Source organism: Capsicum annuum, chromosome 1, assembly GCF_002878395.1.
Source record: "Capsicum annuum cultivar UCD-10X-F1 chromosome 1, UCD10Xv1.1, whole genome shotgun sequence".
Classification (NCBI taxonomy): domain Eukaryota; kingdom Viridiplantae; phylum Streptophyta; class Magnoliopsida; order Solanales; family Solanaceae; genus Capsicum; species Capsicum annuum.
In genome coordinates this window covers 219508927-219524643 of record NC_061111.1, presented here as the reverse complement: position 1 = coordinate 219524643, position 15717 = coordinate 219508927, and the positions used below count along the sequence as shown (strand labels likewise).

Genomic DNA, 15717 nt, shown 5'->3' with positions numbered 1-15717 from the left:
ATAACTTCTTCAACAAGAATATAGATTTCAAATTTCCATCTCAAATTCATAAGTAGAGCATGTAAAATCATATATCTTTGTAAAATAATACAAATTTTGGGCACAAGAACGAAAGGGTGTTCTTGTTGAAAAACCCCACATACCTTAAACTTGAAGCTTTGAATGACTTTCTGAATGATGTAATGCTATTCACAAACTTTTGGGTGTCCCTCATAGTCTTTGTAATGGGGATTCCAAATATGTAAAAATTATAGAATTCTCAAGGTTGAATATTTAGCTATTGGGGTTTTTATGTTGAAACCCTAAAGGTTGTTCTTAGTGATTTTGAGAGAAAGTAAACTTATTTTGATGTTGTGGGAGTTTAATCCTGTGTTATAGACATATATAGGGGTGTTTTTGACACTTGGAAGTGAGGTATGCTGCATACAACCCATGGCAGACCTTAAGGTGTGCGTCGCACACCTTATGGCAGACATTTAAGTGTGCCTCGCACTCCCAATCGCACACATTTGATTGGGCGACGCATTGCCCATCGCACACCCTTGCTGCCTCTCACAAAAATGGGCATAACTCTTCGCTCGAGTATCAGATTTTTGCAAAAGGTCTTGGGATGAAAAATTCCATATATGTTAAGAGATATTTACGTTTGAATTTGACCCTTGTAGAATCGAATGTCAAACTTTGGATGAATCAATTGGTCTTAGCTCAATCTTGTTCTAGGTCATTGCTATAAACATTTTCTACCTCTAAACTACTCCATAGACTAGGATAATGATCATGCAACTTGTATTTATATGAGAATCACTTGGATTAGAGCTTACACGCGTAGGAACGACGGTTAGAATTATAGTACGAAAATATAGGGTATTACATTATCTCCCCCTTGAGAACATTTGTCCTCGAATATGGATAATTAACCTGAAACACAGAGGAACATTAGTCTTAAAGCTATTATGTGTAACTGATAGAACTAAATTACTGGATCTCCAGAATAATGAGCTACTGAACTGGTCTGCAAGTGCATGAATCCTCAAGAAAAATAAATATATGGCTAAGATAGAAACGAGAGTGTCAACTTATGAGTAACCATTACTTTGCACTGGATCTGATCTCATGAGAAAGGATGAGAGGTTTATGAGATAAAAACTCGGGGTATTACAACATCCCCCTCTTGGGATCGTTTGTCCCCGAATGATAATAAGTTCATGAAAATACTAGGAAGAGACTGTGATACTACACAGGATACTTACAAACTGAATCATGACTTAATATCTAAAACTGAAACTGATACATGAACTGAGCTGAATTCATAATTTAATTGGACACAAACACATTTCCTCTTGGAATGTACATACGTATAAGACTGCACATAGTAAGACTAGCTGAAAAATTAAGAATCTATAGGAGCTTATCTTCTTACTTGCTAAACTAGATTACAGGCTATATGGACTGGATCATACTGACTACCCGTACTCAAATGGAGTATTTCTTTAGCACTTTTCTATGAAATTCTATTGACATTAGGGAGAATAGAATTTTGGGCATGCTCTGAACAAGACATTTGACTAAGGAATTACAACATTGATATAACTCTATAGCATGGAATATAATTATATAACTCATAAACTAAGATAGGGTTGCTAAGCCGTAGGCAACGCAACTTCTTACTTTCAAGCTTAGAATCACTTCTCAAATGCTCTCTCAACTATACTATTCCCCTTAAATACCATACTCATTTGATTCAACTTATAATTCTCATATTGGCACTATGAAATCTTTCTACTAAGGTCTAAACTAAACTAAGTTCTCTCACCATGATCAAGCCTAACACTAAATCACAAGATACAATATGCCAAACCACAATACTAGTCTAAACCACAAGGTTCAATATTCTATATCTTCTTAGAGCTCACACCCTAAGCATAACATGCCTTACCACTTCAATGACTAATTTAAAACTCTTGATATGGATTCACTAGTGCATATTGCATTCATCATCTTACATCCAACATGACATTCAAGCCTATCATTAAAAATCACATATAACTTTAAGGAAAATACCCCTAAAGGCATACTTCGTATATTCTCTAAACCTTTATCAACAATAATTTTCTTGCACTATTCTTAAAAACATACACACAATTTCTAACTAACCATGACATGTATCAAAGACTTGGCCTTAATCTTACTTTACACTTTAGCCTTAGATATAAAAGCATAAATAATCTTTCTTAATGAGGGTCATCAACTCACTCACATCTAAACCATTGCTTATCCACTATCATCACCACTATCTTAACATAGGAAGAGGTCACCGAAGGGCTAACACATATGAACCAGAAGCACGAAAACTACAATACATAACATTAACACTTATCTTTGTCCTGAGGAATAAAATATCAAAGTTATAGATTCATTAAAGAAATTTAAGCTGAGGACATGCATGATATAATGCGAACTTCACTAGTATCATGATTTTAAAAACTGGTCATACTCTGAAACATGAGTTTATACTTATCATGAGCTATTCAACATAAGACTGGAGTTCATAGATTCATGAGAGATAACTCGTATCACAGAGTGAAGCTGTTACATACTTGCTAGAAGCTGAGAATGGGCTTGAGCATGCATGATGGGTATAAGCATAGGCTTGTGGCATGGATTTATCACGAAAGTGATGGATTTGGTGTTGTAATGACTAAAATCCAACTAATACTATAGAGTAAGAAGGGATCACTATCTCATCATAACTCATTATTGACATCTATCACAATCTAATTCTCAAAACTTGGTTTGGTTCTTCGCTAACCATCTCCCCTTTTGGTCGAAGCTAGTACCATGTCCTTGAGATTAAGCCATAATCTTATCATTCTAATATCGATACATAAATGCTAAACTCACAAGAGTAAACTAATTTTGAACTTACCGACTTCATTCTTGAACAACCCATCCATATGCCATCCTTAACTTTCTAGCTTCAATAATCATCATCAAAGACTTACACTTTCATTTGCAGCCATACCTACATCTCTAATCAAATAATCATAGCTTACCAAGATCACACTTCTATACTTATATTTTTCCCAAACCATGAGAATAATAATCATACTTAAAAGGCTCAATATCTTCAATCATAACTCCTTAACTTAGCTTTCAAGAACATCATAAATTATCAAACTAGCCTTTCTCCACCTAGCAACTCAATGTTACTACTAACCACACAATATGCAATAATCCTCAAAAAATAATGCAGCCCCATAGCACCTTGGGTACACCTCTATATCATACTTAATTACAAACACATGATCTTACACTCTTACATACACTGTCCAGGCTTACTATATCACCTCCATATCACTAGCATCAACAACTGAACCATCAACTGTTCAAACTTAATATCTAGAGCTAAACATGATTTACAACCCAATCTCACACACAATTCTCCCTTCAAAACTATAGAACACAACATTAAGAAAAACTAGTACACAATGACAATCGATCATAATCATATGGCCTATCTTATTCATAATCGGTTAACATATTCTCCTTCTTCACATCATTACTATTTACCCATCTTCACACCTAAATTACTTTCATAGCTCTATAAATTTCAACCAAACTTTCTCTTGCAATCTTAGGAAAGCCTAAATTAACAATACTCAACCACCAAGTACTTCCATCAAAACCTATACTTTCCTAGCACAACAAATACTATCAATAACTCTTTTCATACTTCAAGCAAACAACAATCCACCTTAACTAATAATCTCCTTCTCTAACTTTACTAAACTAACAAACAAGGGTATATCACTTCATTACTAATTCAATCATAAGCAAAAATTCAGCTATACATATTTAATAAGTTATCCTTACCACTTTTCTCGTCACTACCACTCTAAACACAAACTTTCAACTAACACAAAAATAACAAGATAAACAACAATTTGCTAGTGAATCGAAATAGGCCTCACATGGCTTCACCAGACTTTGGTTTTGTATTTTGAACAAGAAAATTAGATGAATAACAAAGCAACTATGCTAGTGAATCAAAATAGGACCCACACGGCTTCACTAGACTTTGGTTTTCCACAAACACAATGATAACAAGATTACATAATACAAGAGATAGAAACTTGACACACGGTATTCAATGATCTAAGAATATACCTTACTCTATCTTAATTGAATAACTCGTAAGAACGAGGGAATAACTTTAAATTTGAGGGACTTATGACATACTAGAAGGCTCCTCTCAAGCTGCTTTATGAAACTTCTGAAACTTCTGCCAGCAAATATAAGAGCATTATCTGGGGAGGAAATTAAAGCTTGCCGAACATGTTACCTCAAGAATAGTACATAGATAGAGAATTATAGATTATCATTATGGATTCTAAGGAGAAATTTGAAAGCATATCTGACTCTGGCTTAGTGCATGATTTCTACAGGCCTAATAAAGCACTTCAGTTTTCAAAACTCAAAAGCACTGACGGGATACTTTCTAGATCTCTTATAATCCCATAACTATCTATGGAGACTTAAGCTTAACTATTTATGATACCTTAAAAATGAGGCAGAGTTGGCCAAAATAGAGTAAGATGAGAATCTGTATAAGTTTCTTGGAGAACTTTTCTATAGCACGATTTAAGACTTAAAAGAATGGAGACATTTCCTAAATGCCCTGTAGCCTTTTAAAGAAAAGTACAGACGTCTCCGTACCATTCCGCAAGACTCTATTAGACACGATTTCATAGACACCCTAGGACACTTGAACTCTGTGCTTTGATACCAAGTTTGTAATGCCCCGAAATCAGGTCCTGATACGTCACATGGTGCTTAGGATCACAAGTGACCCCAAGCTAACCCTTCTACTGGCATAACTCATAAGCAACTGAACAAAAAGTATAAATCTATACAAATCTGCAGAAAATAACTCTTTTCTGAATATGATAGATACAAAACTAAATTTACAAGATTACAACTCTGCTTTTACAACCAAAACAGAAACAGAATACATCAACTTCTACTGACTGTCTATGAAGCCGCTACTAGTACTGACTATAGGTAGCTGGGTCATGACTCCCAACTATCCCAACTCAATACGGCTGGATAAAGAAAATACAACACTTCTCAAACTATATAACTAACTCAAGCCCTTGAATCAAAATGACTCATCACCTGCTGACTGGACATCGCGAACTGACTGGATCTGAAAATGTACACTATACCTTGTACCTATATTTTGAGAAAATATAGCCCACATATGAATATGTGGGTCAGTACCATGGAAATGTACCAAGCATATGGGGGTGCAATGCATATATAAAATAATATCTTAATATCATCATAGTTTATAAAATTATACATGATATAAATGACTCACTTAGCTCAAATTAAAATCATCATAATCATAAGAGAGTAAATTATATCGGGTGAAATATGTTAGTCATCATAATAAATCTCAATTCACTTCCATCTCGATTCTAAATCATCAAATCAATCAAATCTCATAACAATTCTCTTTGGAATATATGTTCATTAAATCTTTCAAAAATAATGACTTTCTCAAACTCAGTCTTTCAAACAAATATGTTTTTATCTCGGATAGAAGAATAAGACTTTTCATATTAGCTAGAAGAATACAACACACATTGGGAGTCTCTTACAATCGATATAAACTATGTAAGCTACATAGAGTCGAACGTCCAATCCACGTTGGAGAGACCTGTCCTATCCTTTCCATCAGAGTAGGACTTTAATCTTTGTTCACTAGTGATCACTATATCAATCAGCCTTAGGCTCACATCCTATGGGGGCACGTAGTTCTAGAGAAGTACCAATCACAGCTATACCTCCCACTCGATGCTTAAGACTACTTTCGGACTGAGCTCAGATCATTTCAAAAGAAAATCCACAACAACGCAATTCAACAATTCATATCGGGAGCCATCATGCTATCCATTTTTCATAATCAACATGTGGATTTATTTTCTCATTCGAGTTCAAAAATAACTCTTTCAAGATCAAAAGGCCAAATCATTCAAATATCAAGGTGTGAATAACACATTACTTTGCCAAAGACCATAATCTAAAGAGGGTTTAAATCCCATACATCATCACTTGAGCAAAACATTTCAAGATTCATACTTTATATATCAAACATGTATGATTCATATGAAAATCTGGAAATTTATCTTTAATAATGAATATTCACATCAACGATCATGAAATTCATCTTCAAAACATCAAAAATATTATAACTTCTTCAACAAGAATATAGATTTCAAATTTCCATCTCAAATTCCTAAGTAGAGCATATAAAATCATATATCTTTGTAAAATAATACAAATTTTGGACACAAGAACTAAAAGGTGTTCTTATTGAAAAACCCCACATACCTTAAACTTGAAGCTTTGAATGACTTTCTGAATGACGTAATGCTATTCACAAACTTTTGGGTGTCCCTCGTAGCCTTCGTAATGGGGATTCTGAATATGTAAAAATTATAGAATTCTCACGGTTGAATCTCTATCTATTGGGGTTTTTATGTTGAAACCCTAATGGTTGTTCTTGGTGATTTTGAGAGAAAGTAAACTTATTTTGATGTTGTGGGAGTTTAATCCCGTGTTATAGACATATATAGGGATGTTTTTGACACTTGGAAGTGAGATATGCAGCACACAACCCATGGCAGACCTTAAGGTGTGTGTCGAACACCTTATGGCAGACATTTAAGTGTGCCTCGCACTCCCAATTGTACACATTTGATTGGGTGGTTCATTGCCCATCGCACACCCTTACTGCCTCTCTTAAAAATGGGCATAACTCTTTGCTCGGGGTTCGGATTTTGTGAAATTGGTATCGTTGGAAAGCTAATTCAATTATATACAACTTGATAGGTATTGGGATGAAAAATTCCATGTATATTAAGAGATATTCATGTTTGAAGTTGACCCTTGTAGAATCGAATGTCAAACTTTGGATGAATCAATTAGTCTTAGCTCAACCTTGTTCTAGGTCATTGCTATAAACATTTTCCAACTCTAAACTACTCCATAGACTAGGATAATGATCATGCAACTTGTATTCACGTGAGAATCACTTGGATTAGAGCTTAGACGTGCAGGAATGACAGTTAGAATTCTAGCACGAAAATACGGGGTGTTATATTTTACTCACCTCAGACCCAACCAACTTTGTAGGATTTTATAGCGTGTGTTGTTCCTATTGTTATTATTTAAAGCTGATACTCGATATACTTTTATTGTTAGGAAAAATGGCGATATGCCCCTCAATTTTAAAAAAAGTATAAATTTTTCCTTTTATTTGGATTTGATCCAAAACATGACCTTATCATTGAAGATCATAAAATATACCAACTATTCATTTATATACTTCTAGAGGGAGTATTACTTAGGACACTACTTATTAAATAGAATAAATAAGACAACATGATGAAATTTTTAATACCAGAATTAGTTTGCACGTACTACACAAATGTTAAGATGTTTGTTGTATTCTTGTCTTCCAACTGAGTGGATATAATATATATATATATGTATATATATATATATATATGTTTATTTGTCATGTCAGATCTGATTAGGAGTTCCTTTATCATTTTATCGGGGAAGTTATCAAAGATGGTGCAACGATCATTTGCATTGCTGATACTGTTGGATGTGCACAACTAATTGAAGACATAAAAGCCAATACCCCAAGAATCGAAGATATAATTCTTATAGAACATTGTCTCAATATCTTGAGATTGCTATATCCAACACATTAGCTGTGAGTGCTCGACTCCTATGTTATTAGATGCATCCACATTAGATGTGAACTCAATATATTAATCCCTCCATTTTAATTTGTAAAAGAAATAATAGATAATGAGTTGGATTTGATATAGTAAATTAGAATATCAAAAAGAGAAAACTTTATCCTTTAATGACATTGAATGTGAAAATTCCAAATTACCATGCTTAGAATGAGGTAACATAGAGAAAGGGTAAGAATGTAACAAGATGCGTAGAAACAAGAGATGGTGGAGAGGGACGAAAAATGGGGGAAGTGATGGTACCAAAATGATGCTGGAAAATTTCATGTAAAAAACCCCGCTTCTATTGATAAAGTATCGCTAGTTAGTAAGAATATTTTGGATAAACTGTAATGTATATTACCTACACTTAGTATGTTAGTGATGAAGCATGGACGTTAAAGTACTATGTCTTATTTTGATGATTTGACAAACCAGTCGAGTAACTAGATAAGGAACCAGACACATGATCTCAAGGAGTACAAGGGAACATGTTGTACAACTGAACTAATCATTCAAGGGGCAATACTCATTAGAGGGGGTTGTCTCTCAAAGGAATCTTATTTCATGGGGAATTAATGAGGGACCAGGTATACACTAGGACGATCCATACAATTTAACTCTCATAGCAGTCCACATTTGTAAAGGTGCTGCGAACTATGATAGAACTGCAAAAAAACTATTGTTGCCCCTTTCTCTTGTCCAATGGAAAAACTCAAGGTTTTCCCTATTTCATCTATCATAAACACATCATTATGTGGGGTAAAACCTAGCTTTTGTAGCATAATCAATAATTGTCTCTCTTCATCTTCAAAGAAAACAAGGTGTCCAACAAGACAAAGCTCCAACAGTTGAGCAACAAGATCATCTCAGCTAAATACGTCTCAAAGTCTAGGTTGTTGAGCCTTTTTCTTTTAATCTAACATTATAAACCTACTTCTCTTATGAGAAATTTGTGTAGGTACTTTATTTTATCTCTTATCTTATAGATTTGAGTTGTGGGATAGAGTTAGAGGTTGTAGTGTTGTGGGCTAGAGTTAGCCGTGGTTGTAGTTTATGGGTTTGAACTACCGTTGGTTGTCATTATAATAGAGTTATTATATAAAGTGCTTACAATAGAGCTATTGTAAAAGTGAGAAATTAAGAGTTTAATTCCTAGGTTATAATAGTTGTAATCTAAAAGTTGCTTGGTGTTTTAGTGGAGATTTGAAAATCTACTAGGGTAGGTCGTGGTTTTACTCCATTGAACAAGGAGGTTTCTACACAAAACATCATGTTTTATTTACTTTCAATTCTTTACTTTTATTCTTTAGTTATCTTCTTAGGCATAGAACTTGGTGAGGTACCAAGTTCACATTACAATGGTGAAATCGTACAGATCTTTAATGCATTCGATTGAAAGTTGTAGAATAAGTAAGAGACTTAGTCCTTGACACTACGCTGGACTCACACAACTCTTCAATTGGTATTTGAGTAGTTTTTTTCAAAAAGGTTAACATCTAGAAAGAATCTTTCCAAATGGCTGCGCCATTAAATCTGGAAGAAGGACAATCAATAACTAGATGACCTATGCTTATTGGACAACACTATTGGTAGTGGAAGACAAAAAATGTATGTCTTTACAATGACAGATGATGGTGAGCTTTGGTATATCATTTTTTATGGTCCCTATATGTCTATGATGACCGTAACTGAAGAAGAAATTTCTAGATCTGTTCCTAAAAGTAGAAACGATTTCAATGATGCAGATTGTTGAAAGATGATGATTAGCGGTTAGTAGTTAGTAGTTAGTTGAGTCAGTTGTAGTTAGTAATTAGTTAGCTATAATTTACAGTTTTACTATTACATTAAATTAATGTGATATGGATTTAGTTATTGAAATGTCAGTTACTGTAGTATAAGCTGGCATGCATAGTGTGATTGATCTAAGAACCTTCTAGAATATTCTAGAAGTCAATGTAATCATCTATATATAAATACGTAGCTGAACCAGAAAGACAATACAATATAATTTTAGTTTCCAGTTTTCCATCTCTCTTTTCTGCTCATAAGAGCTTTCATATCCATGGCCAAGAGTGCCTCTATAACATAATTTCTCATGGTATCAGAGAATCGATCATGGATGCTAGATAGATAGAGCTTAGATCTCTATAGAGAAATCGAAAATACATCTGATCAAGTTGAAGTTCTCAGTCCAGCTAAGATCTCTTTTCTTCAATTCTTCTTTGATTAAATTCAATTGATTTTTGAATACAGTAGTTGTATAGCTATATCAGTGATTTATAACGACTCCAAAGATTAATTTGAATGATCCTCTCTTTATTGGAGCTTCAGATGTGTCTGGGGCATCTCTAATTCCAATCAAATTGGTTGAATCAGAAAACTATGGAGTATGGAGTAGGTCAATGAGGATTACATTATTGGGAAAAAGGAAATTTAGTTTTGTTACTGGTGTGTGCAATAAAAGCATGTATAGAGAAGAGTTGCATGAACAATGAGAGACCTGCAATGCAATAGTACTGTCATGGTTGATGAGTACAGTGAGTGCTGAACTCCTAAAGGGTATTGTATATGCAACAAGTGCTTATGAAGTATGGGAGGATCTGAAGGAGAGGTTCAAGGTCCATCATGTGATTTTCCAAGGTCTAAGGACTATGTAGATCACTTATCTAAGCTGAGGCTAATACAATTTTTGAGAGGCTTGAATAATTCCTATGATCAAGCTAAAAGGTAGATCTTGTTGAAGGGAATTATACCTACTCTAAATCAATATTATGTTATGATAGCAGAGGATGAAATTCAAAAGTTAGCATGTGCTTCTATCACAAATAACAAGGTTGATCATGTTGCAATGCAGGTGAAGAGAAGCTTGGATATCAACTACAGAAGTCAGAATTATAAAAGAAAGAAATATGATTATTGTCACTTCACTGGACACACAAGAGAGAACTGTTACAAACTAATAGGTTATCCTGGTGACTGGAGGCAGAAGAGGAAGATAAAATACAATAATGGTAGTTCAAAATGGTTCATGTATCATAATCAGGAGCCTGGAAAACTCAATAGCTATGGACCCAGTCTGCAAGCCAAGTTAAGTCTCAGTTTTTATCTAATTACTTTCATGGGCAGTTTGCTGGTGGAGATGTTGCCTCTTCCAGTCATGAAAGAGGTCAAAAGGAGGTTAATAATATAATGCTAGCTAAAGGACAATGTTTTACTGATGGAGAGTACAAGCAAATCATGGATCTTCTAAATAAGGATAAGCAGGATGTTAATCAGACTAATATGATAGGTATAGCTACATGTTTATTCTCTCATGTTGAGCATAAGGAATAGATAGTAGATTCTGGTGCTACGCATCAAATTACATCAGATAAAAGTATAATTTTCACAAAGTATGAGGGAGTGAGAACAAGAGTGGTTAAGGTGAATCTCCCAAATGGATCAAAGGCTAATATATCATACACTAGAGAAGCATTAGTCTTTCAAGAAGAATTTATGAGGGATGTATTATTTATGCCAGAATTCAAACTAAATCTGTTGTCATTTTCCAAGGTCACTAAACAATTATCATGCTTTGTGTCTTTTTACCTTAATTTCTATATATTTCAGGATCTCAACACTGGCAGGGTGAAAGGGATTGGTAGAGAAAGAAGAGGATTATACATTTTCAAAGGTGTTCCTGCAAAAAAAAGGTGAACATGCAGTAAAAGATAAGCTGATGGTAAGTTTGACTGTATGTGAGAGTATCCTATGGCACAAAAGACTTGGCCATTCATCCACACAAGTATTGAGGTCATTAAATCTTTTAGCTCATAATAAGAATGCTGATTTAGTAAATAAATGCCATGTCTATCCATTAGCGAAACAAACAAGATTATCATTCCCTATCAGTAAATCTAAGTCAAGTATGTTGTTTGATATTTTACATATGGATTTGTGGGGTCCTTACAAAACTCCAACCTTTGATAAGAAATTCTACTTCTTGACAATTGTAGATGATTGTAGTAGGTGTACTTGGATTCATTTACTGCAACTTAAGTCTGAATCCATTGTGGCTCTCAAGAGTTTTCTGCTAATGATCAAAACTCAGTTTGGAATAGGTGTAAAGGTTATAAGAACTAATATTGAAACTGAGTTCCTTAACACTTAGTGTAGTGAATTGTTCAGGTCCTTGGGTATAGTGCATCAGAGTACTTGTCCTTACACACCGCAGCAGAATGGTGTAGTAAAAAGGAACATAGACAAATTTTGAATATTGCTAGAGAAATTAGATTTTAGTCATAGATGCCTCTCAAGTATTGGGGTTTGGTAGTTCAAACTGTTGTTTATTTGCCGAATAGATTGCCATCTTCTTCTATTGATGGTAAAAGTCCATATAAGATATTATATTCTGAATCACCTTCACTATCTCATCTAAGAGTATTAGGATGCTTGCGTTATGCATCAACTCTACCTAAAGGATATAAATTTTCTGAGAGAGATACACTAGCAGTATTGATGGGATACTCAACAACATAGAAAGGATACTTATTATTGTGTTTGTCCACTAACAAGTTATTTGTTAATAGAGATGTTACATTCCAAGAAGATGTTTTTCCATTTGCTACTTAAAAGGATTCATATCAGTCTATGGATATATCATAACCTAGTGTAGAGAATAATGATGAAGCAATCATTGATGTTTCCACAGAGATAGATGATGATCACAGTCTACATACAGAAGAAATGCATCAAGATGATTCAGCATCTGGTCCACTTAAACATAGATCTGAACCTTCAAATACTCTAATATTGGGTCTAGTGTACTCATGTTCAGACAATGAAGGTCTTGTATCCTATCAACCTAGAAGAACATCTTAAATGACTAAAAAGCCTATATGGTTGAAGGACTATACAGTACCTGGGAAAAGGAAAGACACTAGATATCCCATTGCAAACTGCTTATCATACAAGCATACCACTCCTAGCTATCAGTTTTCTGTAAGTAGTTTTTCACAATTAATAGAGCCATAGTTTTTTAGCCAAGCTAATGATAGGTGGATTTAGGCTATAAAGTTGGAGATCCAAGCACTTAAAGACAACAAAACTTAGGAGGTAGTTGACTTACTTTCTAGGAAGAATGCTATTGGCTCAAAATGGGTTTATAAAATAAAGTACAAGGCAAATAGTGAGGTTGAAAGGTTTAAGACAAGGCTGGTCACTAAGGGTTACAGCCAGTAGGAAGGCTTGGATTACTATGACACATTTTCACCTGTAGAAAAAATGGTTATTGTTAGATGTGTCATTTCTCTAGCTATGTCAAAGGGATTGTATTTGTATCAAATGGATGTCTATAATGCTTTCCTATAATGAGATTTGAATGAAGAAGTGTATATGAAGATGCTTGAAGGTTTCCAGCAGAAAGGAAGTCATGAAGTTTATAGGTTGCTTAAGTCATTATATGAACTTAAACAAGCCTCAAGGCAATGGAATATCAAGCTCACTACAGCTCTTATAACAACAGGTTTTCATCAAAGTACTCATGATTACTCTTTGTTTACATTAAAGCCAACAAGAATGGTGATAGCATTAGTTTATGTAGATGATTTGTTGATTACTGGAGATAATGAGGCTATGATCTCTAAAGCTAAAGAGGCACAACACAAATAATTCAGACTCAAAGGTTTAGGGGAACTTAGATATTTTTTGGGTATAAAAGTGTTGAGATCACAATAAGGGATTATCCTGAATCAGAGGAAATATCTTCTTGAACTAATTTCAGAATTTGGTCTAGCTAGTGCAAAACTAGTTTCAATACACTGGAGTCCAATGCCAGGTTGACATCAGTAAACTATGATAAAGTTATAGGAATCACTAGTGATATTTACTTGAAATATGCAACTTCCTATCAGAGATTAATTGGTAAGCTTATGTATGATACTATCACAAGGCTAGACATTAGTTTTGTTGTACAAACTTTGAGTCAATTCATGCAGATGTCAAAGAGATCTCATCTGGAATTTGATCACAGGGTATTTAGGTACTTAAAAGGCTCTATAGGTCAGGGCATTTGGTTAAAGGCAAAATCTAACACAAACCTGGTTTGTTGGTATGACTCAGACTGGGCTGCATATCTTAATACAAAAAGGTCTGTGACTAGATATGTGGGGCATTTTGGTGGTTCTTTAGTGTCTTGGAAGTATAAGAAGCAATACATTATTTCAAGAAGTTTAGCTAAAGCTAAATATATAAGTATGGCTTCAGCAGCAATTGCAGAACTGATATGGCTAAAGGGGTTGTTGCTGAGTTAAATGTGCAAGTACCTAAACCAATCACATTGTTTAGTGATAGTAATTCAGCCGTACATCTTGCTGCTAATCCTATCTTTCACAAGAGGACTAAACATATTAAAATTAATTGTTACTTCATAAGGGATAAAATAAAAGGTGGTCTAGTGCAGACTTTATATGTGTCTACACAGCATCGGGTCGTAGATATCTTGACTAAAGACTTAGGACATGATCAGCATTCTAATTTGTTAAGCAAGCTTGGTGTGCTTAGCATTTTGCACCCTTCAGCTTGAGGGGGAGTTTTGAAAGATGATGATTAGTAGTTAGTTGAGTCAGCTGTAATTTACAATTTTACTATTACATTGAATTACTGTGCTTAGGAGTTAGCTACTGAAATATTAGTTACTAAAGTATGAGCTGGCATATTTAGGATGATTGATCTAAGAACCTTCTAGACTATTCTAGAAGGCAATGTAATCGTCTATATATAGATGAGTAGCTAAACCAGAAAGATAATATAATACAATTTCAATTTCCAATTTTCCATTTCTCTATTTTTGCTCATAAGAGCTTTTATATACATGGACGAGGGTTCCTCTATAACATAATTTCTCATAGATTAAAAATTAACTGAGAAAAACTTTAAGATTAAGAAGCTCTTGGTGTGTGGAATTAGACCTAATGAGTATAATCGAATCACTAGGTATGAGACTTCTAAGGGGATTTGTGAAGAACTTCAAATAGTTCTAAGGGGATTTGGGAAGCACTTCAAATGGTTTAAAATACTCGAATCTCTATTTGTCTTGACATGTTCCATCCCCTATAACAAAAACCAGCTTGAGAAAGTTCCCAAAAGGAACTAGGTCTCCAAGAAGTTCAAAAATAGAGATGATGTAGAAAATATTATGAAGCAAACTCTAGCTGTTTGGGGAGATAATTTCAATCAAATAGAGGAGGGAGATGATCAAGACAATACCTCCTGACTAGTGTCTAATAAGGTACCCTCAATATTTGAACCCATGTATGAACTCATGGACATCAGATGACGAAAAAGGGTAAGCTTCCTAGATATTCAAAAGAATCTTAGAGATTACTCTCATAATGAGTTGAGGTCTCTAGCCAGTGTACTGAGTAATGCTTACTATGATTTCATTAAAGAAAAGGAGTCTCTAAGATATAATCTTGTTGAAATCAGTGCTAAAAAACCTATCATGTCTAACAAAGTTTTGAGAAAATATTAAGACTTGTGTCCTCAGAAAATGATGCTCTTAATGATAAGGTAGAAGATATTTCTTAAAATGGACCTAAGGGAAAGGGGGAGAGAAATAACATTCAGTCTAAACTTGAAGCTAAACTAAAAAAATGCCTAAAATTGATCCCATAGGCCTCTAGAAAGGAATAGGGGCCTAGAGGAATACTTGGTTTGAATCAAGGTTGATCTTGAAAAAGTTATCTGCTAGAGAACTTACTCATAGAATCTAGATCATATTACTAAAATGAAGGTAACTACTGGTGCGGGTCTAGGTTTGAAAGAAAATTACTCTTTACAACCCTCATAGTAAGTATGTGTCTAATTCGGATAACTAGTAGTGCACTCATTATGATCAAAATGATCATTATAAATGTACATG

The 15717-nt window shown here is 34.3% G+C and overlaps 1 pseudogene; it reads left to right on the top strand.

Annotated features, from left to right (window-relative positions):
• LOC107853581 overlaps positions 1 to 11513 on the top strand; it is a 24906-nt pseudogene extending 13393 nt beyond the window's left edge.
• The last annotated feature ends 4204 nt before the right edge of the window (positions 11514 to 15717 follow it).